Genomic DNA, 18,418 nt, shown 5'->3' on the forward strand with positions numbered 1-18,418 from the left:
AAGGTCCTCTTCTAATCTTCGGTGCATTCCTAATAAGAAGCAGTTCAAACATTTGATATTATGTGACAAAGCATTTTTTAAATAGTCGTTTAAAAATCTGTTATTTGATTGCAACCAAGGTAGATAGCTGTGCAGTAATATCACACATCAGTATACAGTATCTCTCCAATGGGGTCATCCATGCTTGTTGCAGCTGAGTGATTCTTTCAGCCTGGAAAAGCCATTCTCTATATGACCGTATTAGAGTATTCTATTTAAAGTCTGTCACTTTCATTTTTAACAGGAGAAATTGCACACCTGTCTAATTTTTATCAGTCATCTGCTTATTTGTATATCGCTCTCCCCTTATTGCTTATGTTCCCAAGCATTCCTTTTAGCAGAATGACTGGTCTTAACTCTAAACAACTCACATTTATTCCAGCCTCCTTAGATCTTTTATCTCGTTTGCTTGTTCAGTCACCTACTCATTCAGCATAACCACACGGGAGACTGCCATGTGCCAGGCTTTACGCTTAGTGCAAGGGGCATAGTGACAACGAAAAGCCGTGGTAACCACATTCAGTCCTAGGGCAGAGCCAAGCATTTTAGGGAGTGAAATGATGTGTCGTGGGGCCCAGGAGAAGGTACTTGGCCCCCACTTGGATTATCATACTCTTCTCTCACCGTCCTCTTGTCTGAGTTTAAGTGCAGTCTGTAACAACAGTAATCTAGGGTGGACAGAGCTGTTAGGGACTTGTTATTTTTCATATATGCAAGCATTATTTCCACAGGAAGTCATTAACCTCTTTCAGGATAAAAATGTCCTTATTTCTTTATGTCACAAGCACTGCTGGAGATACAATGAAGCTTTTAATAATACTTGTTGAATTAACAAACAGAAACTTCCTAACAACCCTGGTGCTGCTTAATCGGTTTGGACTCTTAGAACCACAAGGGTAGTAGTAACAGCACCTATGCAGAGTGTAGCTGCCCACTGTGACAGGGAAGGCCTGGGAGAAGTGCTGGACAATGTATGTAAAAGGTGTCCCTAAGTCTCCCAGTTTTATGAGTGGGTATTATCTTCCTTTCTACGGATGAAGAAATTGAAGCTTTGAGAGACTTAAGATTCTTGCTCAAAGTTAGAAAGTGCTCTTTCTGCCAAGTTACGTTACCCATGGATCCTTATTTTTCCAGGAAGGTCATCGAGCTCTCAGAGATTAGGAGGACAATGTATGAGAACCCAGGCCAGAGTTTCTCTTTGCAGCTGACAGGCCTAGTGAGGCTCGGGTCTGTGATGCTGGCCTGGGCGACATCCTGCTGCAGGAGCCGGGACCGAACAGTGCTCTGGCTGTGCTCGTAAGCCACACAAGTGACCTTTGTGCCCGATTGTGCAAACTATTTCTCCAGTTTTTAACGACATACTAGAGATTAAGAGATTTTCAGAGTGTCATGTGTGCATTTGATTTTATTAATGGTTCCTAGTTCTCTTTTGCACATATTGATGTATTTGGACTACGACTTAAAAAATTGCTTTGGTGGCTCAAAATACAGCCTCTGCATTTTAAATCTGTGATATGCGGTTCAGAACATGTTTCACTGAAATACATGCTTTTGTAGAACATTATCTTAATTTTGGCACTTAGGATTTTGCCACTAAACGCTTATTTATATATTTCCAGCAATAGAAAAAACGGCTATGGCAAATTAAGGTGTGACTTTAGCTTTGGGACTTTGGGTTTTCCAACCATGGGCTTGTCTGAGATTCTGTCGATATAAAGTGTATTTTCAAGGTACTCTGAGAAGTGCCCCAGTTGTAGAAGGATATGGGTAGGTGGGAATGGTGTTCTTTGCTCAGAAAGAGACCATTTCCCTTTTATGTAGGTGAGATCTATTGACGTTGCGTATTTTTTCACAGGTTAGAGCTGTTAGTATTTGCTGTGCGTAACAGCGAGCAGGTGCCCACTTTCTTCTCCCCTGTTTATGTCTTAGAGTTTGTAGTGAGCGTCATTTTTATGTCTTGGCCAAGTTGTCATGCTTCTAAGTTTGGACTCAGTTCAGCGTTTTATGCATTGTATTCTCAATGTCATGAAGTATATCCAAGAGTTCTGTAATAAGAATTCTTCTTGCCTCTGTGACTTCCTCTGTGACATCGTCATCTTACTCATCGAACGCCTTTCCTGGTCCGCGCTGCCTCCACAGAGCTGCTGGCTTGCGGGGCGGGGCGGGCCAGGCCCCTCTGCTGGCACTCCACCTGTGTTCCCTTAGAATTTGACTTCCAGTGTCACCACTGGTGTGTCTCTGCTGCACTTCCATCTTCATTGACAAATTCCCTTGTGTAGTTGCCCATTTTTGTAAAACGTCTCATGCGTTTGTCACTGGGAGACAAGGCGGTGACACAGCTAACTACACACTTTGCAGTCTGCGCATGACCTGAAGGAGAGGTGGTCAGTGGTAATGATGGAAAAGATGAGAGAAGATTAAAAAGAACAAACTGTAAATCATCCTGTACTTACAGGATCTTCCTTTCTCATTACAGTTAAAAAAGGCACCTAGATATTTTAGCAAAAGTATATTCATGGGTATGGTTTATGCAATAATAATAATAATGTGGGAGGGTTGAGCAGAAGAAACAGAGAGAGAAAACTCACAGACGCGGACAACAGTGTGGTGCTTGCCAGGGGAGGGGTGGCGGGCGGGGGAGGGGGCTGTGGGGTGTCAATGGCGATGGACAGAGCCTTGACTTGGGGTGGTGACCACACAGCACAGGGTACAGATGATGTGGTGTAGAGTCACGCACCTGAGTCCTGTATAATTTTGTTAAATGGTATCACCCCCAATACATACAATAAAAAGGAAAATAAAAATAATGTTCCCAAAGCCTGGTGATCATCTTGGTCTAGCCCTTGCCTTGGGTTATCCAATTACTCTGTTGTGGTAGACATTTTTTAAGGAATAATTTTTAACTTTATGATAAAAGTTAGTGGGGAAGGAGTATTTTACAGCACATCACATTTACAGAAAGGAATATTGTAACCATTAATGCTTAAATAGGGCTTTTTCCTGAGAAATCTCCCCCCTCCCCGCCCCCCCGCCATGACTCTGGGTAAGCTACAACCCTTTGAACCCTCTTTTTTCTCATCAAGGAAAAGAACATAATTTTATTTAATTAGATTGTTAGGCTTCAATGAAATAAATCATGCAAAGTGCTGGGGGATATTTTTAAAAGACCATATTTAGCTTTATTATATGTATTTATATATTGAATATCTGATCCAGGAAATTAAAACATGACAGTGGTCCTCTTATGGATGAGTAAGGCCTTAATGGAAAAATGAGAAAGGACTAGTTTTAACAATTGTGGAGAAAAAAGTGCTTAGCATCATTAGTAGTTTAATAAGAAATGTGAAAGAAGGCACCGTATTGTGGCTGTACACACGTACGTACATGTCTGCTTCTAAACGACAGACTCAGGTCCAGGATGCTGTGGTGGCCCGTGCACGGCTCTGATGGCTGTGTGAGTGTAAAACAGTTCGACAGTAGATACCAAGACCTCCACGTGTCCTGAAATATTTTGTTACTTCAACAAAGATTTGTGTTGGGCACCGTCAGAATTAGGCAGGGTGCTCATATTGTCCTCTGTACAAGGGTGTCACTTCCTGTGGCTGCTTCAGGCACAATGGCATGTCGTTTCTTGGATCATGGGTGGGTTTAGGGATCAGGGCTTTCTGGCCATGTCTTGGTGCAGCGATGCCTGGTATATAACCCCACACCAGCACCGTCAGTGTGCCTGGACTCAGGGGAGCTCACGTGAGTGTACTCGCTGGCCTTGCTGGTGTGCACAGCGTGACTTGTCCAGGTCCAGAGAGTGTCAGAGGGGAGAAGTATGTACCGAGTCCTGTGATTTTAATATTAAATGAGGAAAGTAGTGACCACGTTCAGCCAACTGGCATTTTCTTTAATCTTCACGTACTCTTTGAGATGATTTTTATTTTACAAGTAAAGGAAATTGATGCTTAGATAATTTAAGTAAGTGGAAATCTCCATTTTACAAATAACAACAGATGCTCAAAGAACTTAATAAGTGGGAACTCAATACAGCTCTCTTTCATTCCAGAACCAGTGTAAATGTCTTCATGTATGGTTCCTGTTTTGCTCTCTCTTACAAATTATCATGATACCCTTTTTCTCCTCTTGATGTGATTTTATTTACATGAACTATTAAACCATTTTGGATGTTCTTTATTTAAAATTTTTATGATTGGTCCTATCTTTCCATTTTAAATTTCATATATGCTTCAAGTTATTCCTCTAAAGATAAGTAAAGTAGTATTTTCTATTATTTTGCCACTTAGTTTTGAGAAATTAAATTCTCATCCATCTAGTATGTATAGGCTGAGAAGGTTTTATCTCAGTTTTCCATGGGATCATTTGAGTACTACTTATTTATATTAAATAACGTTTTCTTGCTTCATTGCCCTGTGATGATTACTGTATACATTCCTCATGTGGCATATTCCCTTTGAACATCTACCTCCTTTTCCTGCTTGCCCAAATCCTGTTTATTTTTCAAAATGACCTCAGCTATCAGGGCTTCATAAAAATCTTTCCTAAGACCTGATTTTCTTGATTTACCTCTAGCTAAAATGTCCTCTCATAATTGTCACAGCACTCTATGTAGATACTCTTCATGATACTTCATTTTTGCCTTGAACATTTTAATTGCTACAGTAAGGCCAGATGCTTCTAGAGAGGGCAGTTGTTTAAATTATTGTATCTCCTAGGTTACCTGTTCTGATTTCTCTGTTCTCCTACCCTGCCCCCCATAAATATATATACCTATTCCACACAATTTTAATTATTAATCAGTAGGAATAGTCCTTCTCATTTGTTCTTCTGCTTTACCAAGAAAAAAAAAATTATATACTTGCATGTTTCTTTTTCTCAAGTGGATATAGAATAACCTTTTACAAGGTCTGAAATTAAAACTCAGATACTGTACTTGTTGGAATTATATAATAATGCACTTTTATAATATTGTCTTATCTGGAAACATGGTCAGTAGACTCGTTAATTGAAGTGTTTTGTGTTTTTTCTTTTTCTGTTTGTAAGATGGCTTTTCAGATTGCTTTTTATATGTCAAGGGGAAATTAAATTGAATTCTATTAGATTTTATTATAAACCCAAATGAAGAAGGAACACAATTTGGGTTTCATAATCAGTTAACATCTGTATACTACCCTTTGAAATACTGCAGAGCTGTTAATGTGGTTGACAGAATGTTCGGAGGTCATGACTTTCACGTTTTATGTTTTACTTTGGAGGCAAAGAAGTTTTAACACTTATTTGAAGAGCCTATAGGTTTGTGGATTTTAGATGCCTGGATTTATCTAATTCACTTATTGTGTAGTATGACTGACATTTGATTTCTAAGGGTAAAAACAAGTATGTATCTTATTATTTCTTGATTTATTATGAATTAGACATGATAGCCCTGGCCAATGCGGTTCAGTTGGTTGAAGCGTCGTCCTGCAGACCGAAAGGTCACTGGTTTGATTCCTGGCGAGGGCACATGCCTGGATTGTGGGTTCAGTCCCTGGTTGGGGCGTGCACAAGAGGCAACCAGATGATGTTTCTTTCTCACATGGGAGTTTCTCCCTCTTTTTCTCTCCCTTCTCCTTTCTCTAAAAAATAAAATATTAAGAAAAATAGAATTAGGATAAATAGAATTCTCTCCTATGGTTTTATGCAAGTGGCACTGGTTTTTCTCCTGTGGTTTATAAAAGCATGAAGGTGGCCAGCCAAACCACTTGTTTTGTTTATTTCTGGGTGGCTGTAGTCAGGCTTAGGGAAGGAAGTTTTTCTTTGGCAGAAAAGCAAAAAAATGTTTATTCATTCCATTTGTAGTAACATTAATCCAAGAGGAGCTTTTGAGGAAAACCAGAGGGGTTAGGTTTTGAACATAAATAGCTCTGATCGTCTCCTAACTGGTATGGAAAAGTAAAAGATTAGGATCAATAATATATAAATTGTAGCCAATACAAAGTTCTAGAGCACAGATTGGAAACTGACGGGTCAGAAACCAAATATAGGCCTCAGACAGCTGCTTTTGGCTTCCTGAATGTTTATAAAATTTACGTACTTTGTTGATAACATCTAAAAATTATACTACAGTGCATGTATATCCAACAGCTTGGCACGTTAATATCAGTGACAGCCTTCAGATTAAATATACACTTTATAGTTTGCCCTAGTGGGCACTTTTAACCCAATTCCCGCTGACCCCGTGTGTATTTAACTTTGCAGCCCTGTTGTAGACGCTCTTGCATACGAGAGTAACAGGTCTGATCCTGCTAATGCAGGTGAACCTTCATCTTTGAGTTAATAGGAGATAAGTAGTAGGCGTGAAGATTTTAGGTACTGAGAGTTTGAGCGGAATATGGGATATGCGAGAAAAAGAGTAGTTGTAGAGGAATCCATGGTTTTTACCGGAGCAGCTAGAAGGACAGAGGTTCATCCCTGATATGGGAGAGACTGCAGACAGATCAGGTCTGAGGGGGGAAGATGAGGAGTTCAGTTTTGGACATGTTGAGTTTGCTGTATCTAGTAATCTGAGTGGAGATATTGAGCAGTGTGGTGTTGGGGAGAAATATGTAGACAGAATAAATCCATTTGGCATACTGAGAGGATATGTCAGACCGTGAGATGAAATGCGATCACAGAGGAGTGGAGAGTCCTGGCTGAGCCCTAGCTGAGCCCTGGGGCAGGTCGGCGTTCAGGGGTGTGAGAGAAGTCCAGCAGAGATTTATTAGCAAGGGGAGCATCCAGTGAGTTGGGATGAAATGGAAGTGAGTGTGGTGTCCTGAAGTACAAGTGTCTTGACCTAGTTTCTCCTCCAAAGCAGAGCCTGAGACAAGGACATTTTAGGCAGTTACTTTATTTGGGGACCTGTTAACAGGAGACAGAAGTTGGAGAACTGGCGCACATGGAACTGGAAGGAGGGAAAGTCAGTCCAAGGGTGCGTTGTTGACCGACACGGTCACTTCTGTGAGCACACAAGACTTGATCCCGAGGAAGCCCTCTGAAAAGACGGAGAGAACATGCTTCTGGGTGGGAAGAGGGGATACTTACCTACCAGGTCCCATCCCCCATTGGTCAGGGCTTGCCCACAGCCTTCGTTTGTGGCTCTGGATGGCTCAGAGTTCCTGTAGGCTTCTTACAGCAAAGCCTGTGAGCTGAAAGCAGCCCAGTGGTGCAGCTGCCCACTTAGTTACCGCCGGGCCTGACAGCCCCGGTTGAATACCCAGGGTTCTTAATATACTCCCTCCTGTCACCGTTTAGCAGCAGCCGTAAGACTGCCCCCCCCATGCCCACTATACAGTAACTCCTTCCTTAGTCTGCTTGTCCAAAATAATATGTCCAAAATGATCAGGTGATAGTTGTAGTGTCAGAATTCTTTCTGTGTCTCCTGGCAAGAAACCCTTTCTCTTCTCCTCCAGAATCAGCATTTCTAACCCAGTGGAGCCCATCTGCTGGTTTCTGGAACCATGTTCTGATTTTTTTAAATCCTCCCCTGAGGGTATATCTGTTTATTTTAGAGAGTAGAAAGGAAGGGAGGAAGGGGGGGGGGGAGAGAGAGAAAGAAAGAAAGAGAAATTTGGTTGTGAGAGAGAAACATTGATCAGTTGCCTCCTGTATGTGCCCCAACCACGGATTGAACTCACAACCTAGGTATGTGCCCTGACCAGAGGTCAGACCCTCAACCTTCCCGTGTACAGGATGACGCTCCAGCAACTAAGCCTCCCAGCCAGGGCTTGTTTTTGTTTATGTGAAATCCAGCACCACATTTCAGCCTTTGGGAGTCAGTGGAAATGTCATGTCATTTTAGGAAGGCAGTGTTTTCCCCTCAGGATGTTACCAAGCACTTTTATACATAGGAAGTGTATGTTTGTTAAATCCAGGACTCTTGAATATAGAATAAACAACTGGGAAAGTAAATTTTCACATAAAGGTGACTAAGTTACGTTGGAGTAATGTTTCTTCTCACTCTGTGTGGACTAAGCTGGTTTGTTATAGTAGCTATAGTTGTCCTTATTCGCAGAATTTGAATAAACTAATTCTGAAGAGTTAATTTTACCTAAAATTGTTTTAGGCTTTGAAATAGTAAAACCAGTCCTAGAGAGGACTTTGTGGTTCATTTGAGTTTTGCCACATGTGCCTCTGGCAAATAATAGGTTTATTGTCATGGAATATAAGGACCTTAGCACCTCTAATACACCTGATTTTTAATAGTGCTGTACATTGAAACTGAATGAATTTAAACTGTGATAGAATATAGAAATATGCCTCTCTTGATAATTGTATGCCCTGTTACAAGAACAAAAAAGAATTACTAATTTTCTTGTTCTGTTTCATAAGCTATAATGAGAACTGTGCACCTTTCTTAGTATACTTATTAGTCTTTGCGTGCCTTGAGAGTGACAGCTAGGATGTTTTTATCACCTATTGGTGTTTTCTGGGGTCCAGCCGATGCCTCACTCTTACTTAGTAGGGCCTCTGTAAACAGTTGCTGAGTTGGTCCAAGGGGACACACACAGAGCATATACATGTAATATGTGATTGCGCTCATGAACTTTATTGTTAGTTTTAATAAAATTAAAATTGTTTCAAAGTATAGTAATGTTTTAGACTATCTTTCTTTTTTCTTTCTTTAAACAGATAGAGGGACGAGAACAGAATCACCAGCACTGGCTGAAGGTAAATATGTCTTTGGGAGAAATGATTATTCAGACACAAATAAAAGTCATGATTTAAATTAAAAATTACATTGGCTAAACCCTAATTTAAGGAGAATGTTCTGTACATAATATTGAACTGCTAAAAATATCTTTAGGAAATAATATCCTATCTTGTTTAGTTTGTGGCTTAGACTAGGAAGTAGTAGAGAAATGTAAATTAATTAGAACTTTTTTTTTTTTTTTACAGCTTTCTTTCAATAGGAGAGGTATGTTTTGTTTTTTAAATTACCTTTTAAGTCATTTCAGCTGTTGCCAGGTCTAAGCCACAATTCTAGTAGTTTAAAACATTTATTTATTTATTTGGAAGCTATAAGGGAGGACACTTACATACATTTTTAATAAGAATTCTACCAGTTATTGGTTTTGATCATTTTTTAGAAATCTGAGAAGTAAACAGCACAACAGCCACAAAGGAATAGTTGTTGTTAAAGGGTCCTGAGTACTTAAGCGTTGGTAGTCCTGTAGTTTTAATTATAACAAGTTAATGAGTATTTGAAATGTCATTTTTCTGTAGATCCTTTGTGTTCTTCAAGTGAGAACGATCAGCTTAACTCTCTCTCGGTGTCTTCCTAGTCCTAAGTTTTTGAAATAGCTTTGAAAAACTTCTGATTGATGGTTAATAATCATGAAACACGATTTCTGTGGAAAATGGTGTAGAAGACAAGTGTTAAGCCTGCAGGAGTTTGCCTGCCTCAGAAGAACTCGTGTTCTAGTTCAAGGAACATGAACCACACATGTAAAAAATAAAATAATTCAAGGTGCCAGAAGTGTAACAAGAGAAATGTCATAACTAATTGCCACAGGAGGGATGTAAATAGTAAGTGCTCTGACGGTTGTGTTATGGAAACACAAAAAAGGTCAAGACTTGTAAAGTCATTGAGAGTTTTTCAGTTACTTCAGCAGGAGCTCTACAACGGTGATGTGCCCACAACGTTAGGAAGAGGCCAGAGTGGTGTGACTAGGTTTGGGTGTTTGTTCAGCACCTGTAGCTCACTCACTACAAGTAAAGGACATGGTAGAGCTATTGACGTTCAGTTGATAGCAAAAACAGCACTAATATTTGTTTTGAAAGGAACACGAAGTATCTGGCTTTTGTGGTTTTTGGTTCTATCAATGTGATCTGACCCTGATGCCGTATTTTAAAGATGTTCTCAAAAGCTGCACTGCCAAGGTCTTTGGATTAAGCTCCACTTCAAACAAACAAACAAAAAAACACCTAATTTTCTGCTTTTGCCCAAGTCACCAAGTTTCTCAAGTTCTCACTGCCCCTTTTTTATTAGAGAATTGAGCTACATGATTTCAAGGGATTTCATGAACCCCGTATTCTGGTCTCAGATTCTCTGTCCTTTCTCGTTCCTGGCACTTCCTTCCTGGCAACTGTAGACACATGGTAAAAATATTCAAAGTAGTTAAGGGAATTGAACTTTGGTTTAAATAAATATTGTCCTTGTATATGCTATGTAGAACTTTAAAAGCTGTAACTATTAGATAACATTCTTAGTTCAGAAAACTTTATGTGATATATACATTCTGCAGTTGTCTTATGTAATGGTTTGACAAATCCATTTAAAATTAATATACTCCACTATCAGAAAACAATAGAATGCTTCTATTTTTTGTTAATCGGGTTTTTAGGGGGTGGTAAATCAGTTTTTACAACGTTATTTAGTGAAAGCTATAGGCCTCTTCATTTGAAAATAGTCATGGAGTATGCTTTTTAAATTTACTCAGGGAATCTGTCTCCAGTGTCCAACTAGTATTTTTAAAAAAGAATACAATGAAAACACACTCAGTTATAATTACCACCTCCTCTGCAAGATCAAAATGTAATGACCTCTGTTGGAATCTTTTTAGCATTTTATGAGATACTGATTTATAAATGTAGAATTACACAAGTACATGTCTTAAAAATTATATGATTACCAAGGACAGAACATTATATTTTGCTCCTATATACTGCTTATGATGAGCCTAAAGGAGTTATATTTTACAGAATGATTTTAGTTGAAGTTCAAGAACAAGGGACACATTTGGCAGTGACCTCCTGTAATTTCACTGTATAAAATCCCTTTGGTGTGCCAGGCTCAGACAGAGCAACCTGACAAATGGTATGGAAATACTTAAGGACATTTTCTCTTTCTTTCTGTCCTTCTCTCTCTTTCCCTTCTTTCCTTCCTCCCTTTCTCCTCCCTCCCTCCCTTCCTTCCTAAATTTTTATTAATTTTGAGACAGGAAAAGACCATCAATTTGTTGTTCCACTTTTGTATGCATTCATTGGTTGATTCTTGTACGCGCCTTTACTGGAGATCAGACCCACAGCATTGACGTATTACGACACTCCAACCCAGCGGTCCCCAACCTTTTTGACACCAGGGACCAGCTTCATAGAAGACAGGGGTAGTGGGGTTGGGGGGTAATGTGAGTGACGGGGAATGGGATGAAGTTTTGCTTGCCCTCCCGCTGCTTACCTCCTGGGGGTTGGGGACCCCTGCTACCAACTGAGCTGCCCGGCCAGGGCAGACAGTAAGTACAGGCAGCCTGATTTAAAACAGCAGCAACCGCCACCAGACACTAATCACTAGATATAGAAGTATTCAAAGTTTTACATAATGGTAAGGTTTTTATTTATGAGACCATTCATATTGTCATGAGTATCAGAAAGAGTTCAAGTACCTAAATTCCACTCCAGTTGTTTTTGTCGGGCATCTTTGAGTGAGTCACATGTATTCTTTGAGCAACAATGGCTTCACATTTTAAAAACTGTTACAATTCTTTATACATACAAAAGAATGTACATACCTTTATTTGTAAATGTAAAAACCTAAAAAAAGACTTACATGAATCCACCAGAAGTTGAGGAACCAGAGTATTATCGAGACTTGAAGTTGCCCTGTTTATGGCCCTCTCTTCCCCAGAAATAAATGCTATCTTAAATTTTGTGTTTATCATTCCCTTGCATTTCAATATGTATAGTTTGCCAAATATGTGTATATATAATTTTTTTCGTGGATTTCAAAATTGCGGTAAATTTTAAAGTGAATTCAGAATACTGTTTCTAATTTAATGATCATATTTTTTCAAGAGAAACCTTCATAATAAATTTTTATAAAATAGGGAATTTTGAATTTTCATATTTTGAATTTCTTCATATTTTCATCAGACATCATTCTATGCACTCCTAAATTACTTACCTTGGACCCTTTTACTAGCCCTTCTCATATCCTAGGTCTGTGCGTGCTGGGAGACGAAGCAGGAAGCATTTCTGTGCTTTCCTGTTCTAAATTTGCACTGGTGGTTTAATTTTTAATGGTTAGAAGCACAGAAGAGGACTTGTACTAGTAATCTCTGAATCAGCGTCAAAGATGTGTGACAGTTTGATATTGGTAATACTTATTTTATTATGACTTACTTCCATTTAAGGTGCAATATTGATCTCCTAATTTATTGCACAGGGCCAGGCATTCTAGCAAGTCTTTTATTTTGAATAGCTTAAATAAGATTTTTCATTTTAAAATATATCCACTAGATGTCAGCATTAGTAAAGATGCATGTAACATATAAAATCATTGTCAGAAGCAATGGGAGAGATTTGGTCTAAGGAGTAAACTGACTTGTGTGAAGACAGATATTTTGTGATAGAGTCAAGACTAGAAATCAAGGCTCCCAATTTCCATTTCATCTTTCATTTATGTCGTATTTCTTTAAGGCAAGCAGCTTAACTCCATATAATTACTAGACCAATAAAATATGTTGATCTTGACATGTGCTAGGGAGTCATGGGGAAATTTTAGTACTACTCTGATGGTATTGTAGCTGGACACCGTGTAATAACTGATTTTTGCTTTTCTTCCTTTACATTTTGCCAAGGAAGGAGAATCAAAGATTGACTTTATAAATAGCTACACCGGTGCCAGATAGAGTCGATGGTGTTCGTCAGGTTAAAGATTAAGCTGTTCTCTAGAACTTCCTCTGTATCAGTCACATTTCAACTAGGAAAGCAGAAACCTTGCTAGGTGTTTTAAAATAGGGGATTTAACATACATGGATTTATTTACGCAAGTGTTAGAAGCCAGAGGTCAGGAGATGGGGCTGAAAACTCCCACCCTCCCGCCCTCCCACCCTCCCGCCCTCCCGCCCTCTAGTCATACCTTGGTCTTTCTGGTAAGGAGCCTCTGTCTTCAGCTATTTAAAGGGCTGCCAAGTCACCTCATTAAAACAAAGGAGGCTCCTGTCACCCAGGAAATCCCAGGGGATTAGGGATTGTGTGTTGGGAGCTGGGGGTAAAGGCTAAATATATTTCGCTAAGCATAATCTCACAATGCATGACACAAATCATGTATCAAAAGAGTATACACTTGATACCTGTATGACTAATGATCAGTGTTATCTCAAGAAATATATTTAAAAAGAAAGATAAATAAAATAGATGGAAAAAGACCAAATATATATTTATTTTTTTAATCACTTGAGGTACTTAGATATTAATGGTAACCACAGGAGGCAAGTGTCCCTTCTAAAGTTGGGGCAATGAAAGGGAGGGGGAGGGTTAGGCAGGTTTTAGGAGCTGGAAGAAAGGCCCTGCTTCCTGGAAGCTCAGATCTCTGAGGGGCCAGGCTCTGCCCTGCTGCCCCAAGGGCACAGCAAGCCACCCCGAGAGCCCTGCCTGCCTTTTGCTGATGGGAAATGCTGACAGCGTTTGAAAACAGAGGGAGGGGCCGTCTTCCTTCCCACCTTCAGTCTGCTGTTAGCCCCTGCCATTGATGGACCCTAATGAGAAGTCGGCCAACAAAGTCTAGGAAACACACTTGGCAGTTTCTGGTCCTAGCATCACAGAGCAGAACGACAGGCTTGGGGGTGAGCATCACCTCGGTGAGCGTCACCTCTGACTACGCAGCATTTAGTCTGTGTTGGGTTAAGTGCAGTGATGTTCCCATGCTTCCTCTCTCAGAGTTCTAGGCCTTGGATAGCTCATGCTCACATCCTCTGGGAATGTAGGTCCTCTGGGGATGTAGGTGGGAGGCGTATAGAGCCCTGGAGGGGGTGTTAAGTCTTCTTTTGTTATTAACACGGTGTTGACCAGCAGTTTGATATCACTGGCTATTTTTTCGTAATTGAATATGAAAATGAAACAATCTAACTGAACTTTGGTATTCTTTATTTATACATAATGTATTGAAATGAAACTTTTTACAAATCTTCTATATACCTTTTAATAACTTTTTTTTTTTGGTATGATAAACTAATTGCATTCACCCGTGTACAAAGGTACCCAACAGGTTTTGCAAATATATTTAGTTTCTCTGTGCTTTCCTTTTGAAGAGCATACTCTACATATTCTAGTGGGATTCTTCTTTATGCCGGTGACTATTTCTCTAAAACGTGGTCTTTTAGTGTTCCTGAAAGCCTGAAGGTGAGTCTTCGGAAGGAGCTCTTTTAGAGGTGCCGGAAGTGCCAGGCTCTGTGCCTGCATGCATTTGAGTCATCGCTTGTCCATTCCCTAGCAACTTCGAGCAGAAATTGTTTGTATCTCATGTTATTTTGTGGATCACTAAGTTCAACAGTTACACCAGAAATATTTGTATAATCCTCCAGGGTTGGTGTAATGTCATCTTCTGTCCACTCTTCTTCAAAATCACTTTCACTATCAGATTCTATCACTTTTTTTTTTTTTTTTTTTTTTTTTTGTGGTCTAATCAGATTCATAACTATCTTCCGACAGACTGTCATCTTCCACATCACTGCTATATACTTCAAAGTCACTAGGACAATCAGAAAAAGCGTCTGCATATAATTCATTGAAAAATTCTTCACTGTTGTAATGCACCATATTCGAAATTTTTGCAGTACTAAACTTGGGCTAAAACCTGGACTACCTAGAAAAATAATATTTTTGTAATAAAGTAAACACAGTAGAACATGATTAAGAAAACTTACAAAATCCTATATTACGCTTAGTTTTAAGAATTGTATACGCTAATGGAAGTGCAAACGTAAGTTAACTCATTATCGGTCAACAGCATCTGGGCTTGAAAACATGAGGTTTGTCATGACACGTCAACAGTGTGTTAAGGTCAGTGGAACCAGGAGTGTGGAGAGTTGAAGTCCTGGGAGCTCAGGTTCTACTTAAGCATGTTTACCACACAAAGATCAGAAAACAGGAAGAGCAAGAGAAGAAGGGAAATCTTGGTTATACCACTTAATGAACAAATAGTTATTGCCTATTGTTGTTGTGCTGAAACAAAAGACACTATTTAGCAACTCCTCTGGTTGGGAGGGAAGGGGAAGAACGGAGCGGAGCAGGCGTGGAAGGGGGCGGGGAGGCTGTGACGTGCGTTTGCGGTGCGTCAGTGGAACAGCGGGCGTGATGTCAGGTAACTGTTGCAGGTGTTTGGGGCGCGTATTTCTCTTGTCATTCTGACCCTCACCCATTGGCGGTTTTCAACGTTGTCCATGTTAGTCCATTCAGTACCATCGGCTGCCATGTTCCCAGTGTGAGTTGCAGCCGTATCAGAAGCTTGGAAGGAGTTATGATTATGCCTCTCCCGGCTGTTTGCTCTGCGCTGTGTTGGAGGTTTACACTTTGTGTGCCTGTATCAGAGCTGCACCAAATACATACTTGGCTGATCAAGTCACTACTCAGCTAAGGCCAGAGCCAAAAATCGTCATAGAATAAACTTTTTAGATGCATTAAAAAACGTGAAAATTTATCAAAATTTAATGATTACAGTGTTATTAATTTTAATAGTAATATTTTGGAAGTGTGACATTGAACACTTTGGTTCTTACACTATTCCCCGCTGCGAGGTTACTCCTGGAGTCACTCTGCTGTTCATTTGAAGTATTAAGTCCGCATTTGCTTTCAGATGGTGGTGTTGCAGCTTCATAGATGGAGGTCTGCACACAGACTTTGTGCAGTGTTGGAGGAAGGGGGAACTCGAATAGTTTCGGAAGCAGATGTGCTAAGTGAGATTGTTGACATCATTTGAATTTTTTGAAGTTTCTGCTATTTCAGCTTGTCCTTTGTGGATGTGGGGTGTGTAAGTGGCTTTCGGGACAGCAAAAGGGTGTGGTTTCTCCCTGCCTTTCAGCTTTGCCTTCACCTCGTGTTATTTGCTGTGGACCTTCTTGGCATGTCATATTTCTGTAATTGCTCAGTTTCTTCAGTAGGTGCCAGCAGGTGAATTAGGTTCTTTGAAAGAACCATTGCTTATTAGTAATATTTTTGTACTGGCATTGTTATTATCTTCAGAGTACGATATGAATGCTTTTTTATGTGAAAGTAGCTTTTCTAACATGCAGTAGCTGCTTGGTTGAGTACATGGCAGAGCTGTTCCAGCATCTCTTGTCTGTCTGGTAGTTTGTCTTTGGAAGGAGAATTATGAAAGTGATTCACTATAATTTTGCTCATGCAAATGTATTTCGTTATATCACATTGTATTATAGTTTCTGAAAACACAATTGAAGGGTGTGAACAAGATGTTGAGCTAGTGGCTCCTCAGTCACTCCTGGCCTTCATCATGTGTGTTCCATCGTCCATGGAAATTGTATCATATTTTTCAGGGCTGATTTTCCATTCTGTTAATGTTTCTTCAGATTCATAGTACATGTTGTATGAGAACCAGACATTTCTTGGCAGACAAGTAAAGCAGAAACATAGCTGAATTTCACATTAGCCCAGCAATTTGTCAATTTTAAAGACTTCCTGTAGTTTCTACAAGTGTGAATATCTTAAGACAAAAAGACAGCATATTTAATATGAAGTATTATTTTTAGGCACAACAGTATAATTCAGGAACATTTTACAGTACCATACTTTCTAGAAGACCTCTTTGCCAAGGATTCAGAGCTTGGATAGTTTTCTTTTTCTTCACTAGAAATGGCTGGCCGTTTCTGCTGCTCATTTTAATAGGTTTCTTTCACATCCATACATGCCTAGCCACCATGAACTGGAAGGTGTGGAATTATATTCTTATGAAATCTGTTGCTTTGAAGTTTTATTAGAACAAAGTATGTTTTTAGCATCTCCTTTTTCTCTAATACTTAATCATATTTCTTTGCATTCTTTACTCAGTTAATCTGTGTTGAGGATGATAATGGATGTTAACTTAATTTTGGAGTGTGTCCTCTTTGTAAAGTTTTGAGGGGGCAGAATTGACATTGCTTCTTTGAATTCATTTTCAGAAGATGTGAAAAAATTCCCAGATAGGAATTTTTTTTGAAGGAAATAAAGTGAAATTTAAAACCACATTTTAAAGTTTATTTTGCCTAATGTTATGAATGCTGTTCAGTTTTATAAAGATCAGAAGTATGATATAGGCTAGTCTCCATTCTTATTTTATTTTGGAGCCTATTTATGGCTGTAGAAGGATATTATTATGTTCTTCCTAAGTTACCTTGGCAAACTGTGAACTTTCTTGATGTTCATATTATCTGTTAGTTTATTTCCGTAATATTTAACATTAAAAAAATTCTTAATAGTTGTACATAAAGTTTATGGCTTTTATTCAGAGAGACAAACAGAGGGAGAGGGAAAGAGACTGTTTGGGAAGGCAGTGAACTCTTTCTAAATTCTAAGGCCTTAATATTCAACTCAGAGTTTTCAGTTGTCAATATTTATTTTGATCTTTCCTCTCACCTCTTTGAAACAACTGTGTGCATGTCTAATCCTGAGTTACTTAACAAGCATTCGTAACTACCTATACAATATCCCAGGCATTGTTCTAGGACTTGGGGATGGAGAGGTATCTAAAACAAAGACCCTGCCTTCCTAAAGTTTACCTGGAAGGGGAAGATGGGTAATCAGAGGAATGATAACCATCAGTTTGGGAAGGAGACGGAGGAGAGAGGGGAGAGATCGATGGACTGGTGGAGAAGCCCTCTGAGGTGGTCTCATTGAGCAGTGACCTGAATTAAGCTCAGTAGCTTGTTTGATGACCCCTGGGCAGAATATTTTAGGCCAGGAGATGCTTTTTCTTTCTTTTATTGGTAAAAAATGTAGTATAGTCACTTTGTGTGTGTGAGGATGGAGAGATTGTCGGAGGTTAGAGGAGAAATTTTTTAAAAAGCCTTGTGGAATGGCTACCTGGCAGAGTGGGAGAGTAGATTGACTAGAGACATGTAGCAGAATTACTAGGAAAAACAGGATGTACTTTAAACTAATCATTCTAGGCGCGGGATGGCAAGAGAGGGGACGACAGTTTTGCCCCGTAGGGGATATTTGGCATAGCTGGAAATGTTATTTCTAGGATCCCTACATCTTACAATGCACAGGACAGACAACACACACACACACACACACACACACACACACACATTCTAGGATCCCTACATCTTACAATGCACAGGACAGAACACACACACACACAACTGTATGGTTCAAATGTTAATAATGCCAAGTTGAAGAAACTCCAGTTTATAGTGAAGCGAGTCCATGTGTTAATGAGTTTTTCTTCCTTCTCATCCCCGACTCAGAAATAGTTATTGTTTCTGAACTGCACGTGGAGAAAACTGACGCCAGACAAATAGAACAGAGTGACTCAGTTTGTGCTCTCCGTGCTGAAGCGGTGAGTGAGAGCTGTGACAGAGGACGGAGGGACCTCGGGGGCGCAGCTGCCACGGGTCAGGTTGGCAGAGCCCTTGCTGCG

General features: G+C 39.7%; 1 protein-coding gene across 9 annotated transcripts in view; it reads left to right on the forward strand.

Annotated features, from left to right (window-relative positions):
• Window positions 1-18,418, forward strand: part of CYRIB (CYFIP related Rac1 interactor B) — a 123,823-nt gene that overhangs the window by 71,299 nt on the left and 34,106 nt on the right. For 4 of the 9 annotated variants that reach the window (XM_090283358.1, XM_090283363.1, XM_090283356.1 and 1 more), the window contains exons 3-4: window positions 8,699-8,733; window positions 8,962-8,980. The exons of 2 other annotated variants lie outside the window; for them this stretch is intronic. The gene's annotated coding sequence lies outside the window, so the exon portion shown is untranslated. The remainder of the gene's footprint in view (window positions 1-8,698; window positions 8,734-8,961; window positions 8,981-18,418) is intronic. 3 more of the 9 variants (XM_090283364.1, XM_090283357.1, XM_090283360.1) reach the window with 1 other exon arrangement.

Source organism: Furipterus horrens, unplaced genomic scaffold (genome assembly GCF_987537825.1).
Source record: "Furipterus horrens unplaced genomic scaffold, mFurHor1.1.pri manual_scaffold_7, whole genome shotgun sequence".
NCBI classification, from domain to species: Eukaryota; Metazoa; Chordata; class Mammalia; order Chiroptera; family Furipteridae; genus Furipterus; species Furipterus horrens.